Here is a 14,718-nt window from a genome sequence, read left to right on the forward strand (position 1 = left end):
ACATGGATGGGCAGTCCCAACCCAGTGCCCCCCACTCCCAACCAGCTGTCCCCTGCCCCCAGCCTCCCAGTGTGTGTATGTGTGTGTGTGTTGTGGGGGGCAAGCAGCCCCTCAGACAGGAACTCAGCCAGCCTGCAAGGGGAAAGCCACAGTTTCTCACATTTTTCTTCTTTAAAGGAGAATCCATTTTAAAGTTTGTTGATCCATTTTTAGAGTTTCTTCGCAACCCTTTCATATATTTTCATGCCCCACTTTTGGGTTACGACACACAGGTTGAGAAACATTAGACTAGATGGCCTCCTGAGGCCCCTTCCAACCCTCATTGTCTCTGATTCCTTACCTGCTGAGACCCAGAGGTAGGACACAGCAGAACTAGGACCTATCAAGGCCTTGGAAGCAACAGCACTGAGTGGGCCCCTTCTCCAGTCCCAGACAAGGCTTGGCTGCTTGCTCCACACTGAGTGGCTTTGCGGAAGGAAGCGATAGGCTCATGGTGTGGCTGTAGGGCTGGAGCCAGACCTCCGGTGGTTCCTCTCCAGGAGTGTTAGAACTTGGGGCTAAGCCCTGACTGGGCACCCAGGGTGCCAGGGGTTGAAGGGGTTTGCTTTAAAAGCCAGGAGCAATTGAGTTTGAGGAGACTGTTCATTCTGCTCAAACAGCCATTTGGTTTGTAAATAGTTGGCTCTGCAGGTGCATGGGTGGCAAACCTGAGTCTCAGAGTTGACATCAGAAGGGCTGGGAGCCTACAGACCTGCCAGAAGCATGTCCTCCAGCTCCATGGGCAAGAATGGTCATTAATCCCTGCCCTCTTCCCAGGGACAGGATTATTCTGGGCCCCAGAATAATTCTGAATTGAGACAAGGAAAAATACTTCTCCCCTCTGAAAAGGAAAGGCCCCTGTCCCATGTATTTCTTCCATTCCATTCAGCACTGGTGAGGCCTCCCCTGGAGTACTGCGTTCCCTTTTAGGCTCCACACTTCACTTCAAGAAAGATGTGGACAGTTTGGAAAGAGTCCAGTACAGAGCAACACAAATGATTGGGGGTCTGGGAGACAAGACTTATGAGGAAAGCCTGAAAGAGCTAAGGTTATCTGGTCTGGAGAAAAGACGACTTCAGGGGGATTGGATAACAGTCTTCAAATACCTCAAGAGTAATTATAAAAAGGATGGAGATGGGCTTTTTCTCTGTGGCCATAGGGGACAGAACCAGGAGCAATGACCTCAAGCTCCAACTGGGGAAATTTAGGTTGGAGATTAGGAAGAACTTCCTAAATATGGGGGTGGTCAAGCATTGGAACAACCTACCTACCTAGTGAAATTGTAGAATTTCTATCCTTAGAAGTTTTCAAGAGTGGGTTAGACAGACACTTGGAGGAGACGGTGTAGTCAGAAATGAAACTTCCTTGAGCAGGGGCTGGACTAGATGACTTCCTGAGGTCCCTTTCAGCCCTACTTTCCTATGATTTTAAGTTTTGGGATCACACTTGCCTTTCTTAAAGTCAGAGTTTACCTGTTGTCCATGGTAGGAGGAGAAGCTGGCTCTGACATCCTTAAGTTTGGCCTTTCTCTGACAGATTTACTGACCCTGATTCGGCTCTCTTTGGAGTGTGGTGGTGGGCAGGAGTACTTTTCCTTGTCTCAGTTCAGAATTATTCTGGGACCCAGTTTATAATGATGATCCAGTTTATAATGATGATTCTCTGATCCATAATTTCAGTAAACTAATGCATTTCACTATGTTTCTATACATTTTACCATTAAGGACTTTAAATTATTTTATGTATTTTATATATTTAGAGCCTGATCTATCAGTCCTTACTGAAGCAAAACTATTTAATGGCATTAAGATCTGCAGTCTCTTTCCCCTGCCATGTAGTAAGTCCTTTGAATTCCTTACTACAAACATCATAATGACTTCGGCTAATTGATTATTGCCCATTACAAAAAGACCACACCTGGTTAGCTATACTCACCTTATGTATGAAATGTGATGCTATAAGGGGAACATTCTTCTGCACAAAACACTTTACTGTGTATTAGACTAATCTAACACACAGTAAAGCATTACTGTCTATGCATGTGTGGGATTTACTGAGCAGTAAATTAGGCTAATGCGCTGTTTGCTAGTACCAAGAAATACAGGTACTAGATTAACTGTGCATTAGCTGTTGTGCAGAAGCACATGTGTAGATGCTGACCAGGAACAATTTGCTCCTGGTCAGCCTAGGCAGCAGGGGGCCACAGGGGCTAGAAGTGTGAGAGCTGTCCATGGCTCTGGTGCAGAGCTTGGGATGGCAGCCCAGCTCAGTGGCACTGGCTTGGGGCAGTGTGCCATGGCCGAGTAGCAGCAGCACCCTGAACTATCCCCTTGCTTTGCTTGCTGAGGGGATGGGGGAGCTCTCTGTTCCTACAGCAACAAGCCAGGAACAGAGAGCTTTCCTGTCCCCTCAGCCTCTGCCCACACAGTGCATGCCCCAGTCGTATCCTGTTCCCCGTCCATGCCTGTGGGGAGCTGGGAGCTGAGCAGCTCTGGGACTGGGGGGAGCCACAGGGTGGGCAGTAAGTGGTAAGCAGCACTGGGACTGGGGGGGTAAGCAGTGCCAGGACCAGGGTGCAGAGAGACAGTCCTGGTGCTGTTCAGCTCTTGGCTCCTCCAGGCATGGGCAGGGAGGGGGAGCCAACTGGGACATGTGCTGCATGGGCAGCAACATGACTGAGGGGACAGGGAAGCTTTCTGTCACTGGCCCAGCACTGCAGGGACAGGCAACTCCCCCATCCCTTCAGCAAGCAAAGTGAAGGGATCGCTCAGGGCGCTGCTGCCACTTGGCTACTGGGCATCACCCATGCTTTGTCTTTGTGACAGTATGGTAACTGCATCATTGATGAGTTCAGTCTTCTATTGGGATTTAGGGAAGACTTTTCCCCCAGCTAGGATTTGGTAGCAGGAAGGTGGACAGATGAACATAATTTTTGTCAGGACTAATATGAGCAGTGTAATATGCTCACTGAATGTGGGATATTTTGTGATCTATTCAAGTTCTTGTACCATGCCCATCACTATAGCATCATGGTTCCTGACTTGGAGTGAAGGGACCTCACTTCTGATCCCGGCTTTGTGAATTTTGGGCACATCACTCCACCTCTCTATGCTTCAGCTTTCCTGCATGCGAAGATGGGGTGGTAAATATCTCCTGCCTGCCTTAATAGAGAGATTACTGTAGTTAGATTAATTTCTTAAAGTGTATGAATTGCTGTTGTAATGCTGAGTAGTGGTATTTTTTTGGTTTCCAGATACCCATGGAAAATGCCAAACACAGCATAACAATAATATTCACTCTGCCTAAATCTTTCTTCACCTCAAGCTATTAGGAGTCTGGTGAGGACCAGAAAATATTGTGCAAATATTAAGATTCTTGGATCAACATTGTCAAGAACAATGTTTTTGTCAGTATTGGATGTTGATAGTGGACGCTTTCTTTTTTGAATGACCAGCCTGAGACATCTTGGGTTGGATTTTCAGATGTCCTTAATACCTCCAGCTCCATTAGAAATCAAGAGGTCAGTAGCCCTCCAGAATGGCAGGGATACTTGGCTCCTGTTCCTTCCCTCGATTAAAAATCAAGAGCTCAGTACTTCTGAAGTTTTCTCAAGTTAAACCAGTACAGATTAGCACAAAGAATCAGAAAGTCATTACTGGCTCCCTGATAGGACTCCTTCAGGGCCAATCTACTCTTAGGGTACATCTACACATTGCCCTATGGCAACCTTGTTACTGTGCTGTGCTTTAGTACTTTCAAAAGTACTAAAGCATGGTGCAGTAACCGCCTGTACTACGTTGTACACATGGTGCAAGATTATTTTTAGCAGCTACTTTGCCGTAGTGGCCCACCATAAAAGGGGAGCGTGCCACTATGGTGAAGTAGCTGCTAGTCATGTGTAGACACCCATGGATGCTGCATTGCCTTAGTGTATCACTATGGTGATGTAGCATCATATGTAGATGCACCCTTAGTGTAGGAGTGAAGTCTAGGCCATTATACATGTCCATGCCACCAGTTACAGCATGGAAAAAACACACTAAAAAAACCCATGCTAGGAACTTGAACTCATAAATAAGGCACTATCATGATACCATCACACAGGGAACATTATTGGCTTTGTGGTAAGTTTAATGCATTTAAATAGTCACAAGATAATTACATAGAAGTGTTGATCAGAATTAATGTTATGGTTTTTTCAGACCATATTTGGTGCCAGTCTCTGTTTCCTATTATGTACCAGTCTAAGAGAGCAGAACTTTGCCCTGAGGTTTGATAAACTAAAGGTTTTATTCCATTTAGTAAAGTCATATTATTACATGGTGCTCAAAGAACTGCTATTCTGTGAAGTACTTCACTGCTCATTATCTTACCCACATTGTAGAGAGAAAGAGCCTCTGAAATTAGATTCTGGAGAGCAATTTAAAATCACGCAATGAAATCATTCAGGCCAACACTTGAAAGGTTTTAGTTCTCGGAGGGAGCGAGGTCCTTATGACAACTTTGGTGTTTGTAATTTCATTACTGAATAATTAAATAACGAAACTTGGCCCTTTCCACTGTTTTACACTACATCTGTTTTGGCTTGTTTACAGAACGTGGAATAAATGAAGCCTTGTTCTGTGAGGCCTGGAAGGGTTAGTTGAAGCAGCCTGCACTATGGAGTTGTAATTAGGAATGAATTCCCTATATTTTTAAGGACCTGTAAGGGTATGCCTTTCACTTGCAGTCTAAACTTCTCCTCTTGCACCAGTGGCACCAGAAACCTGGAGAGTCATGTGCTGTAGGTTAGCCTGCTGGTTATGCATGTAACAAAGCCCAGGAGATGGCATGCTTTCCTGAGTCACAACTAATCTGTTGAGAGCACAATGCCCCCTCTCTGCAGAGAAGTAGGGAATGCTGCAATCCAGTCTACAACAGTGGGTCTTCCACACAACACAACTGTGAGCTAAATATGCTCACCTTACCCGAACAGTCCTAATAACTCCTCTGTTGAAGAGGTCATTGGCTGAAATCAACAGAGCTCTGTGTAGATTCAAGGGTTTGATCTTGGAGACCTGACTGCAGCAACTGCACCAAAGTGAGTAGGTTTCGGCCCAAAACGAGTATCTCTGCTGGGAGAATGGAAACTTATGAGGCATAAAGGACCTTGGGTAGGTACTGCCTTTTGGTTCCATACAGCTCTCAGCCAGATGGGAAGCCCCAGTCCATGCCCTGTAAGTGCTACCATAGAACTACAAGAATTTTTTTATATAAATTATAATAAAGACAAGCAGAAAGTGGCCCGGCATGAATGACATTCAGGACAGTTTAGCATCCCTTCAGCCCAGACTTTGGGCCTCCAGCTCTGCAAACACCTTAGCTTAACCCTCCTTGGCTTGCCTTGTCTCTTCCTGCCACACCCTTTGATGATTTAAATAGGTGTATCTATTTTTTAGCTGCCCTTCACTGAAAAGGAATGCAGCATGGCTGCAATTTTGGTGTGGTGTAATTACTGTGCGTGTCTCCCCTCATTATATCTGACATCACTGTGTTCATTTGCCTGTTTATAGATGGATATGTATTGTCTTTGAGTTTTTTTCTGAAAGTGCTGGGAAGATGTGAGGTGTTTGCTGGTTTCATGGAAGCTCGCTTTGGTTTCAGGGTGGAAAGGAATGAGGGCTCTTGCTTAGTAACAACTGGGGAAACCTGAGCTACAAGTAAAATAAAGGAAAAAGTCAGGCAATAAGTTTGACTGAGCAAATCATGGTTGGAGCCAAGCTCTTTTTATTAGGTTATAAATGTGAAATAGCTTGAAAGAATGACTGCATGGTAAAGCTCTCATAGTATCATTATGCCTCTGTCAGGATCCCTCACACTTCATCCCCAGGTGTGTAACTCAGGGGAAACCTGTCATAGCAAATAACTGGAGTTAGAACTTAGCACCAGGGAAGGATCTGAGAGGCCAAAATTTAGTTGTGTGTTGTTACATAATGTGCTGGTTTGCAAGGTGGAGAAGATAAGGGAAACATAGTTTCCTCTTCTCTTGTGTCTTTGTGCTGGTAATGGCTCCAGTCAACAAGGAATTAGTGCTGTGGCAGTGCCACAGTCCCCCCAGAAAGAAAGGGCTTTGGTGAGGCCATTGTCTTGCCATCCAATAGTGCAGAACACCATGCTGACACAAAGTTTTCCTAGCGTGTCTGGGCAGGGGTGGATCCAGGGGTGGGGTGGGAAGGTGGGGGTGCAGTGCTGCAGCTGAATCCCACTTTGGTTCCTACTCCACCCAGCGTTTAAACTGAACAGCCTGGCAGTGACAGCAGGGAAAGAGTCAATTGACTTCATGGCTCATTGTAATCTACCCGATTCCTTCTAAACTGTTAATTCCACAGGTTCTAAGACCCTCTCCTTTTTAACGGTCTTGATGTTCTACTAATCAAGATAGCCTTTCTTCTGCAATTCTGTCAGCTGTTCCTGGCAATGTAGCTTCTGTTTCACAGCCCTCCAGACCGTTTTTAACTCTAACTTAAAACATTAATTCAGGTATGGAAATAACTGTCAGTGAAGCACTGGAGGCACTGTTCAGATGCTCAAGAAGGCTAGAATTTGTCTTATGAATCTGAAAAAGATGTATGTTTAATTCTAATAACTACAGGACTAACTACAGGACTAATGAATCAATATGTTTGGAGTATTTTTGCCTAGGTTGTTGTATTTGTATATATATCTGATATAGAAAATTAATGCACTGCCTAATAGAGATGTACTTGTTTTTGCTTCAATCTTAAACTGAATAATATAGCCCTTGGGTTTTTAGGAAAGCTTCTAGTTTCCTTTTCATTGGAGAAAAATGTATTGTGTTATATGATACCCCACACCATCTGCAACTCCCTTTTCAGAATCTTACATCTGCCCATGTCTGTGGGTCCTGACTCTTTCATCATATATGGTGGATAGTACAAGGTCCTGTTATGCCAGGATGCTGAAGGTCGTCACACCCCCTGTAGGACACAGCATACTAGAAGTCCACAAGCACCTGTGAAAATGCCGCTCCAATACTGTCAGTGCTGCAAATGCCTGTGCTCTTGCACAGTATTTATTGAGAAGAATGTTCCCACATATCACGTTTAGATATCATGGGAACTCCTCCCATCATATGTGCATCTGCCCATACACACCCCCAAACAGCAGAACAATTTTGGAAGAAGGACAGCGACTGTCTGTAAGAAGAGAATAGGAGATGCTCTGGCTTTAATAGCTTTTTCATATACTAGGCTGGACAAGGGAGTACATGGATACAAAATAGTCCACAGGTAAGAGATTTATTTATAATGAGCTACTTGTTCAGCATTAGTTGGCAATGTATTTGCTATGTTAGTGAAAACTTTTTGCCTTGATTACAAAAAGCCAGAAGTAGTAGCAGGGTTTCCAGTATGTTGTGAGCAGCATAGACTATAAATGAGCTTTCTGATCTTCTGTTTTCTTTAATTTATAGGTTTCAAAGCCAAAAGGGACCACTGGATTCTCCAATATAGCCTGCTGTATAACATGGGCCAGGGAATTTCATTCAGTTACTTCTGTATTGAGCCCCATAACTTATGTTGATAATAGTATTTCTTTCTGAAAGGCATCCAGTGTTGATCTGAGGATTTCAACAGCAGAACAGTTCACTGTGAACTGGTATGATGGACCTGAGTGAAATGTTTGTCTTCAGTAGTGCTCATTCACATCTGTTTCTGAGCCTGGAGTCAGTAGAGGGGTGGTGAACTCTCTGGGGGGCTGCATCCTGCTGTAAAGTTTCTGTTTTCCACCAGACCTGAATAACAGCAAGGTTCTGCTATAGAAGGATGGCCCATTTATCATGTTACCCATTCCTTTGTAACTTTTGCATTGTAGTAGTACCTCTGGGGTGCATACTGACATGATGAATCCTCATGTTCAAGGTGTACAACTAAGTGTTACTAAGTATGAAACATAAAACGATAGAGTCAGAGTTGGAAGGGACCTCAAAGGTTACTTAGCCAACCCCCCAGCGCAAATACAGGATGTGCTAGTCTGTTTCAAAACCTTTTCTGGAGGAGGTTCCTTAGCTTCCCTAAGTTGCCTTTATTACTGTACTTAGATAGGAAGTTCTTCCCGAGATTTAATCTGAATCTGCTCTGCTGTCATGTAAACCCGTTGCCTTGTGGCCTGCCCTCTCTGGCAAGGCAGAACAATATTTCTCCAACAGTTTTTGGCAGCCTTTCAAATATTTGAAGACTGCTATCTAATATTTGAAGCCGTGCAAATATTTGAAGACCCATAATCTCCTTTTCTCCTGACTAACCATATCTAGATCTCTCCATCATTCCTTATACGGCTTGCCTTCTAAAACCTTTGTTATCTTTGTTGCTTATCTCTGGATGCTTCATGGTCTCTATATCCTTCTTAAACTGTGGTGCTTAGAATTTGACACAATACTCTGGCTGAGGCCCAACTAGCACCAAGTAGAGTAGTATTATTACCTCCCATGTTTTGCATATAATACTTTTGCTTTGTTATTTTTTTGTAACAGCATCACATGGCCAACTCATGTTCATCTTGTGATTGACCATAACTGCAGCTCTTTTGTGGGTATGCCACTGCCTAGCTAGTTATCCCCAATTTTGTACATTTGCATTTGACTTTCTTTCTCTTGTGTGTCACACCTTACACTTGCCTTTGTTGAATTTCATCTAGTAATTGATAGCCCAGTTCTCCATTTTGGCAAGATTCCTTTGAACTTTAAATCTGTTCTCCAAAGTGTTGGCAACCTCCCACCCAGTTTTGTATCAGTCTGTACCAAAGTCATTAATAAAGATGTTAAACATCACTGGGCCCCGAAAACAAATCCCTGTGGAATTCCACTTTGAGACTTCCTGCCTTTACAACACGGATCCATTCACAGTTTCTCTTTGCTCATGGTTATTCAACCCTGAACATATCTACTTCACAATAATTTTTTCAAGCCCACATTTCTACAATTTACTCATAAGGATCTGGATCCTTCTTCTGGATCTTGATTCACATATTCACACTCTCTTTTTGTGTGATACTGTACCAAAAGACAAAAGTCTGTATATTATGACCACTGCATTCCTCTCTGCATCTGTCAAGATGTTGGATGGTCATTCATTCATGCATTCCCCTCACCCACTTAACTAGTTATTCTGTCAAAGAACAAAATCAAGTTGGTTGGGTATGATTTATCCATAATAAATTCATGCAGGCTCCTAGTGATCATCCCTTTGTCTTTCAGGTCTTCACGAATAGACTGTGTTATAATTTGCTCTTGGAAGATGGGCTGACTGGTTTATAAATGCATTGTTTTCTTTGTGGCCCTTTTTAAAGATGAGCACTAGGTTAGCCTTTCTTCAGTCCTCTGGGATTTCACCTGCCATCCATGACTTTGTAAATATTATTACCAATAGCTCTGGGATTTTTACAGCCAGTTTCTGAAGCATCCTGGGATAAATGTCACCAGGGCTTGCTAATTTAAATGGATTCAAACTTGTCAAAAGTTCTTTATTTATTATGATTTGAAGCCCTTTCCCTTCGTTGTTTAAATTCATTTTGTTAGTTGTCTGATTGGAGGGGGGAGGATGCTTTGTTTTCTTTTTTAAAAGTAGTCAGGTGCCAGCTCTGCTTTCTTTGTATCTTCCATTAATAGCATACCCACACCATTGAACATTGGATCTACAGTTTCCCTAGTCTTTCTTTTCTGTCTGACCTTCCTTGCCAGTTGCATCTCATTTTTCACCTTTGCTTTCCTGATTTTGTCCTTATATATTTTGCTATATCCCTTGGTATACTTCCTTAGTGACTCACCCTGGGCCTTTTTCTCCTTTCACCTATTAGGATAAAACTGGTTAAGACAATCCCTTAGGAACTGCCATTCCTGATCTGGCCCAGGGTCCATGTGACAGGGACAAGCTATTTCAGAGAAAGTCTTATTAACTACATGATTGCATATTTCATACAATAACAGCATGGAAGTGAGCATTCTGGAGGAAGGACTGCATTTGGCTTTGAGAGAAGAGTTGAAGTGTTGTATTTTTCTCTAGAGATCTGGTTGTAATAGTCCAGGATATAGTCTGGGTTCATCAGATTTTGTGTGTCAATGCTAAAGTGGATTAGGGTGGTAACTGCTCCACATGTCACATACCATTTGCTATGTTCATAGATAACACACTCCCACTCCCTCCTACATGGTATACATGATAGAGTGTCAGTACAAAGAGGACAGGAAGGGCATGGCTGTGTATTTTCACATTACTTCTATTCCTTTTTCACAGATGGATGAAAGAACCCTGGATCTATGCAGCAGCAGCCTTTTGGCTTATTTTTCCTTTTTTGGTTGACATTTTACTGAGCATTTTATTATTTTAGATAAAAATCATCTTTAATTTAAAACTGTGAGATAGTTCTTATTGCTCACTGAAAGGTTTTGTTCTGGATCTCGATTCACATATTTACACTCTCTTTATGTGCATGATGGAAATCAGTCCTCTGGACCTCTCACTAACTGGGACCAAACAAATTCTTGTTTCAAAAAAATGGGTCTGGTGGGTAAATCATTTATTGTCACACATGACTGCTATTAATCCCTGGTTAGGATGTCCTTTTGTGTTATAGAATATTTATTTTATTCTGTACCTTGTGTAGTAAATGGAAGACAGCATCTTGAACCACAGATATATCCATACAAGCACATCAGAAATGGGATGAGCTGCTGATCGAATACTAATAATGAGCAAGGGATTTTATATCTTCAGAGCTCTCCCACACCAACCTTCACCACTTTAAATACATGAGGCAGGTAGATTTAAGTCGCAAAGGCCTGATGGGAACTCAGAGATCCAGAGATGATGAAATAAGTAACTGTGGCTTCAAGGATGGTTTACCACAGTAAGTTTTATTTGGAGTTCCTTTAAAGAGTACTGTGTTATCACAATTTCATCACCATTATCATCATATTTGATGCTCTTTTTAAAGCCTCATTTCAGGTGTCATGCCATTTCATAAGACACTTATTTTTTTTTCCAAATTTTCTTCCAATTTTTTTTCCAAATTTTTTCCAAAAAAGGGATTTTTTGCTACTGTGGACGTAGAGAAAACTCTGAAAATATAATTATCTAATGGCTCAAAAATGGAAAGCAAGTAAAAAGAATGCAATATTTATAGGGTTTTTTAAAAATATGATATTTCAAGCTTATGAATCTTATGAATTCCCATGGCCTGACCCATGTTTCTGAAAGCCTGGTTTTGGCAATACAGTATTATAGCTATTATGAAACATGGAAGATTCATGGCTCAAGGGCTTTTGCGAGAGGTAGTTAGAAGTGTTAGTCTGAAGCCAGTCAGAAGGCAGGGTAGATATGCACCTTTATAGATTAACTAAATAATCTATATTTATTGATTTAGTTAATCTATAAAGGTGCATATCTACCCTGCCTTCTGACTGGATTCAGACTAAGGGACCATATATTAACTATAAATATATATATTAAAAGGATAGAGTCAGAGTTGGAAGGTTAAGAGTTGAGAGTTAATACATATTAACTGTGTGTGTGTGTGTGTGTATATATATATATATATATATATAGTTAATCTATAAAGGTGCATATCTATCCTGCATATATATCTATATATAGAGAGAGACATATATATATATCTGTGTGTGTATGTGTGCATGTGTGTGTGTACACACACACACACACACATATGCACAAGATTTCAGGAACCCAAATTCATCACCAAATGCTGTGGGCTTTTGTACATAAGTATTGGTGATGCCTACATGTTGCACTCTTCATTGGCTGCCTTTTGTCCCCTGAGTGCACTAAAAGGTCTTACTACTGAGTGGATTCATATTAAATTACTACAGGGTCACTCTACTTGAAAGAGACTTCCTAGAAATCTGAGGAAACAGGGCTGCAAGAGGCCTTGAGGCATTCTTGAATCCAAGGTCTGGCAACCTATGGCCACTGGCAGGATCCAGCTCACCGAGTGATTTGATCTAAACCAGGGTTTCCCGAAGTTTTTATGCCACAGCCTGACAAACTGTGGTCTAGAAGTGGCTGTGGCCCAGCAAACCATGGCCCAGCTGTCACAGCTGAACGCGGCCAGAATTTCTGTCCAGAAGACAGGTAAGGATACCCCCACCCTCCGGGGGGAGGGGTGGGCCAAACCCTGCACTGCCACAGACCCTGTAGAAGGAACTGTGGCCTCTCTGTCCGGCTCTAGGGGGCCATGGCTTCCCGGTCCATGGCCACTTCTGGTCCGGCAGCCGACCTGCACTGGGCTGCAGCCTGGAGATTGAGAACCTGGATCTAGCCCATGAAGCCAGATGTCAGCAATGATTTGACAGTGGTTCAGCACTGCAGGGGGTGAATGGAGTGGAAGCAGGACTGCGGTGAGGGGCAGAATGGGGGGGAGGGGGGGGTCACAATGGCAGCTGGGTCAGAAGCAGAACCCTGTCCTTGGACTGAGCTCTGCTAAAGCAGCCTAATGCTCATAAATGGTTGCTGAGCCCTGATCTAGTCCATCCTCCTATTTCAAGGCAGGATCAACTATCCTAAGCCTTTCCTGACAGATGGTTCTCCGACATGTTTTCTCTTCCCATTACTTTGTGTTTCCCTTTACAAAAACTATAAATGAATGAACTGAAGCTACTGAGAATCTCGAAAGCATTGGAACGGCTGCTTCATTGTAGACCCACATGTGTGCAATGTGTTTTCATCAAAACAAATACCAATGTGAATTTGAGACATTTTGATGTGGAGCATAATTGTGAGGTCTGGTTTGGCACATGAATGAGAGCTGGTTTGGAACTTTTTGCAAAATTAGTTTTTCTTAAAAAAAGAAAAAATATATAATTCTTGAACCTACAAACTTTTCATGGGTAGAGGTCAGTTATGATGAATTTATTTTTTCAACGTTTTGCATTTTAGAAAATGTTGACATGGCTGACAAGCTATGTTTTGACATGTCCTAAATGAAAAAAACGTATCTTAGTTCAAAATGATTTTTTTGTTTCAAAGTGTAATTAATTTAAAGTAAAAACCAAGAGAACAAAAGGCAAAATTAAAATGAAGCATCCAAGATATCAGAATGTTGTTCATAAACATTTCAAGATATCTACTTTTTATCCTAATTTACAAAATCTCAAATATAATCTTGGGATAAGAAAACTGTTTTCTATCAAGATTAATTTAAACTTTCCCACAATTCCTAGCTTTCCAGGTCCATGTCTTCATCTTTCTCAACAAGCCTTAATACTCATTTGTTACCATTTCATTTTATCTGGGTGGATGGTTATCTTACAAACTGTATATGATGAGCTAAGTTACTCTTGTTTTGCTATGTTCAGAACCTCGTGAACCATGATCCTTTCAATAGGATTTGGTCATGGCTTATAGTTACATTTTTTGACTGTCTAACGCCATCCGTAGTTCACAGTATATACAAGGGGAATGACTATACCTGGTGCCTGTATGAACTACACTACCCAGACACTATAGGATGGGATGAACTGTAACATTATTTCTGTCCCAGTTTATAAGGAGTCTTCAGTGTCCTCATATTAGTTTCTCCTCACTTTTGAGACCACTAAGAGGTTTCAGTGGAAAAAATCCTGCCTCCGCACAGTCTGAGGGTTGCTGGTTCAGAGTTCTCACCCTTCTCTCTTGGCCAAAGAGTCAGCTCAGCCCATGATTCATTCTTCTATGTCCCTGTGGTGCTTTTTGGAATAAGGGCTGACTCTAGTGATTTCCTTACCTCCAGCAAAATAATCGTGCTGCCCCTCCACACGGTTTATTGCTCTGACCAGACAGATCAGCAATTAAGGGAGCTGTTGCTCCCTTAAAAGCTCTAGAAATGCTGCCCCTTCAATTCTTCCCTTCCAGGCAATTGTCTGGTTTGCCTAGAGCAAGGGCTGGCTCTGTTTGGCACCCTCCACTAAAACCAGACTTCCTCAGTAGTACAGGCCACTGCCACTGTAAACCATCTCTCATCCATGCAGTCTGGTACCACCTCGAAGACAACCGCTGGCTGCTTCTTTCGTATAACAAAAACAGTGTCCATATCTTTATCTTTGTGCATTTTGGTGTTTTTGTTGATTCAGGAGCTCTTGGCCATCAGAGACGTTACCAGGGATTACTACATGGAAGTGGCTGTCATCGATCCCCACTACTGGCTTAAAGTGATCTGAAAAAGGATTATAGAAATAACTCTCTTGTTCTACTTTCATTTGTTCTGGAGTTTCTGAGCAAATGTGCTCCATTTATAAGTTAATAGATCCCCCCAGCACTTTCCACATGGTATCTGAGGCCTCCTGTCTTGCCCATTGAAGTATTAAAGGTTCTTTAGGTCACATTCTGCCCTGGGTGGTGTGTGCACAGCCCCATCCTGTCAGTCGGCCTTGCCTTGCACAGATGTAGCTGGCTGGCCCTGAAAATGCTGTTGCTGTCATAGGAATGCGGTTCCACAAGGACTTTGGCATCCAGGTCTCTCTCTGTCAGCTGTGTAGGCACCGGCAAGCTAGCAGGAACAAAGCAGCAGCAACAGCTGGTATCTCTGAGTACACTCAGGAAACTAATGTATTGGGTAAGAAAGTGCCAGGTTTATGCAACCGCCTGAGAATTTCCCTCCACAGGGACCTGTCCAGGGACTAGGTAAGCCAAG

At 42.6% G+C, this 14,718-nt stretch overlaps 1 long non-coding RNA gene across 1 annotated transcript; it reads left to right on the forward strand.

Moving 5' to 3' along the window:
• The first annotated feature begins 202 nt into the window (after positions 1-202).
• Positions 203-10,442, forward strand: LOC109296947. The gene is made up of 2 exons (XR_002097113.1): positions 203-356; positions 7,511-10,442. It is a non-coding gene; the product is annotated as an uncharacterized LOC109296947 (long non-coding RNA).
• The last annotated feature ends 4,276 nt before the right edge of the window (positions 10,443-14,718 follow it).

Source organism: Gavialis gangeticus, unplaced genomic scaffold (assembly GCF_001723915.1).
Source record: "Gavialis gangeticus isolate Ggan-Ray unplaced genomic scaffold, GavGan_comp1, whole genome shotgun sequence".
Lineage (NCBI taxonomy): Eukaryota > Metazoa > Chordata > Crocodylia > Gavialidae > Gavialis > Gavialis gangeticus.